A 4,328-nucleotide genomic window follows, 5' to 3' on the forward strand; every position below is an offset into this window, starting at 1 on the left:
TGTAGCATACAGTGCCCAAATGTGTATCTCCAGCTTGGGCTTTTCCCTTGACTTTCAGTCTCATATACTCAGCTGCCTACTCAACAGCTACACTTTGATATCTAATCTATATCTCAAACTTAGTATGTCCAAACGGAACTCCAATGCTTATCAAAGATCAACCTGCTCTACCCAGAGTCTTCCCCAAATAAATGGATGACAATCTGATGACCCTGCAATTTACTCAGGCCAACAGTCCTACAGTCCCTTTTGATTCCTCTCTGCTGTCTCATTTCCAATCTATAGGTAAATCTTGCCAGTCCCACTTCAAAGCATTTCCACGATCTTACCACTTCTCCCTGCCTCCACTGCTACCACCCTGGTAAGCCTAGATTATTACAATTTCCTCCTAACTCATCTCCCTTCTGCTACCTTTGCCTTATTATGCTCAATCTATTCTCAAAAGTGGTCTTTTAAAATGTAAGTCAACTTTTACGACTTGCCTCTGCTAAAAACCCTCTCAAGGCTTCCCATCTCAGAATAGAGGACAAAGTCTGTGCAATGATCTGTGAGGACCTAAAACTCTCAGTGCCCCTGTGACCTACCCCCACCTCTCCACCAGGCACATCAGCCTTCTTGCTCTTCTTTAAGCACATGAGACACTTACTTGCCTCAAAATTTTTATACTTTCCCCAGATGCATGCATAGCTTACTTCCTAAAATCTTTGCTTAAATATTATTTTCTCGATGAAATCTTATCGGACTACCCTGTTTAAAATTAGAACCCCCACCTCTGATGGAAAGATACGTACATATTCATCGTCTATGAAAAATTGACAGTGCATATGAGAAACCTTAGAGTTATGCTTATTCACTGCTTTTAGGCTTCTACTCTTACAGTTTTTCAAATATGTTTGCTGTAGCACTGTAAAGAGCAAAAAACAGGGGGGAGGAGGGCAGTGGTAATAAAAATATCCAGCCGTAGACTGTGACTTATAAAATACTAAAATAAAAAGCAGTGAGATCATATACAATAATATATCTGGTCATTTAAAATGGTGTTGTAGAGGGGTGCCTGGGTGGCTCACTCAGTTATGTGTCCAACTTTGGCTCAGGTCATGAACTCATGGTTCGTGGGTTTAAGCCTCATGTCAGGCTCTGTACTGAAAGCTCAGAGCCTGGAACCTGCTTTAGATTTTGTGTCTCCCTTTCTCTCTCTGCGCCTCTCCGACGTGAAAATGGTGTTGTAGAAAAAGCAGGATCAAACCTATAAATACAGAGAACTGAAGGTTGCTAGAGGGAAGGGGGTTGGGGGATTGTCAAAATATGTGAAGGGGAGTGGGAAGAATAAGCTTCCAGTTATGGAATGAATAGGTCATGGGGCAAAAAGGCACAGCACAGGGAATATCAATGATATCACAGTACCATTGTATGGTGACAGGTGTTCACAGTACTTCTGGTGAGCATATCATAACACGTAAAGAAGTTGAAATAGTATGTCATACGCCTGTAACTAATGTACCAATGTGTGTCAACTATACTCAAATTAAAAAAATCATAAAAGTAAAAAAGGAAAATGTTTTTGTAGAAGAATCTGCAATGACAAGAAAACTGTAAGTATAAAGATAAATTTATAACATAGTACATATGTTATGGTTCCATTTTTGTGCCCACAGCTATTCACTCTACAATACCTATTGATATTAACATTGAAGGACAGGAGGAAAATAAACAAAAAGACCCCTGTCCTCATGGAGTTTATGTTCTAGCTTAAGGATACAGGCAGTTAAAGAAATTTAAAGGTGTATTATGTCAGATAAATGCTATAGGAAAAAATGGAACTCATTTGGTAATACTGGGATAACATTTTTTTAAAGTTTACTTATTTTGAGAGAGAGAGAGAGAGAGAGAGAGAGAGAGAGTGAGCACACAGGGAAGGGGCAGAAAGAGTGAAGAGAGAATCCCAAGCAGGCTCCTCACTGTCAGCACTGAGTCCCACACAGGGCTCAATCTCACAAACTGTAAGATCATGATCTGAGCTGAAATCAAGGGTCAGGCATTCAATGGGCTGAGCCACACAGGCTCCCCATGGGATAACATCTTTGAGGACGAACTGAGATTCACTTGGCAAAGATGACCCCAAATCTGAGCAGGCTCTAAGGCTCCTTGGGGGTGCTCCTGGGTGGGTCAGTCAGTTAAGCCTTCGAACTTAGGCCCAGGTCATGACCTCACAGCTCATGAGTCCAAGCCCCATGTCAGGCTCTGTGCTGGATTCTGTGTCTCCCTCTCTCTGCCCCTCCCCTGCACATGCTCTCTTTCTCTCTCTCTCAAAAATAAATTAAGAAAATTTAAGACTCCTTGGGAATGCCAGGAAAGCCGTAAATGAAGTTGGGAGGTGTTTGTGGGAGATGGCGCCTACATTCCTAGAGGTGTCATGACTAACGTAGCAAAAATGCCATAATCGAGTGAGAGCATGGGCATGGGGATGTGTTTGTGGCACGGTGTAATAATAAAGTGTGACAGAAGGTGGCTCCTGAGTCTGGGCGTGCCCACATGATGTTGAGGACAAAAAAGCCACAGAAAGGAAAAGGATGTGAGAGCTCTCCAGGGACATCTAGAACATGAATTTCAGAAGCAATGATCTGGACTGGCAAGTTCTCCCACAGAACACAGGGAAAACCCAAAGCCAGCTGATCAAAGCTAGGGGCTTTGGGGTCATCAAATGGAACACCAGATGTTCCTCTAACTCTTTTTCTAGTTCCATAGAAATATCCAGAGTGCTGAATTACAAAACCTTATTAAAGGAAAGAAAACCTGAACTGTTGACTCCTATCTGTTTCTTAAAGTTTCTGTTTAAATTCCAGTTAGTTAACAGACAGTGTAATATTAGTTTCAGATGTACAAGATAGTGCATCAGCATGTCCCTACAATGCCCGGTGCCCATCACAGTGTGCTCTTTAACCCCCGTCACCTATGTCCCCCCACCCACCTCCCTCTGATAACCATCAGTTTATTCTCTATAGTTGAGTCTGTTTCTTGATTTAGAGTCATCTTTTACCCTATATTCAATATAAGTTCATCTCAACCTGACACTATGTTAATTAAATTGATTACATATCAGGAAAACTTCAGTGTTTTTAATGTTCTACTCTTTTTAATCTTTGCTGCACATTGGAACTGCCAAGGGAAATTTAAAAAACATACTGCTTGGGTTCTATCTCAGAGATTCTAATTTATTTGCCTTGGGCATGACCTGAGCATTGGGATATTTTTTAATCTGCCAGAGTGATCTCTTACATAACCAAAACTGAAAGTCTGGAACTTTCACCATCAAACTAAGATTAACTACAACTTTCTCAGAATTTTACAGAATACTAGAGGCTGTTAAAAAGATCTTTTAAAAACTCATGTTTACTAATTGTTTCATACTACAATATAGAAACACATTAACTTTTGTGTATTAACCTTATATACAGCTCTCTACCTTTCTAAATTAACTTATTTCCAAATATTTTTTAGATTATTGGGATTTTTCTAGGTACACAATCATATCTTCTTAAAATAATGACAGCTTTAATAGCATGATGTATAAACTTGTCACCTGAAATGTACACCTGAAACTAATGTAACATTGTGTGTCAACTATACTGAAATAAAAAAGGAAAGAAAATAATGACAGTTTTATTTCTTCTTTTCCAATCATTATATCCTTACGATGACTTTAGGTATATAATTCAGTGGTTTTGCATATATTCACAGAGTTAAACACTGATCACCACTAATTTTAGGACATTTTCTTGACCTCAAAAGAAACCCTGTCCTCACAGCAGTCACTCATTAGCTCTATCCCCCAGCCCCTGGAAACCACTAATCTAAGTTCTAGCTGCATAGATTTGCCTATTTGGGGTCTTTCATATAAGTAGAATCATATAATTAGTCTTATAACAGGCTTTTCTCACTTAATGTGTTTCCAAGATTCATCTATGTTGTAACTTGTATCATTATTTCTTTTCTTTTTACAGCTGAATACTATTCCTCTCTATGAATGTGTGTATGTACATGTGCATATATATATATATATATATATATATATAGAGAGAGAGAGAGAGAGAGAGAGAGAGAGAGAGGAAGAGGGAGAGAGAGAGAGAGGGGGAGGGAGGGAGAGAGAGAGAGACATTTTGTTTATCCATTCACATGATGATGAACATTTGAGTTGTTTCCATTCCTTGACTGTTAGGAACAATATTGCCATGAATAATTATGCACCAGTTTTTGTGTAGACATAAATTTTGGATTTCTCTTGGCTATATACCTATGAGTGAAACTGCTGGATTTCATGATAAGTATAT

Source organism: Suricata suricatta, chromosome 2 (genome assembly GCF_006229205.1).
Source record: "Suricata suricatta isolate VVHF042 chromosome 2, meerkat_22Aug2017_6uvM2_HiC, whole genome shotgun sequence".
Classification (NCBI taxonomy): domain Eukaryota; kingdom Metazoa; phylum Chordata; class Mammalia; order Carnivora; family Herpestidae; genus Suricata; species Suricata suricatta.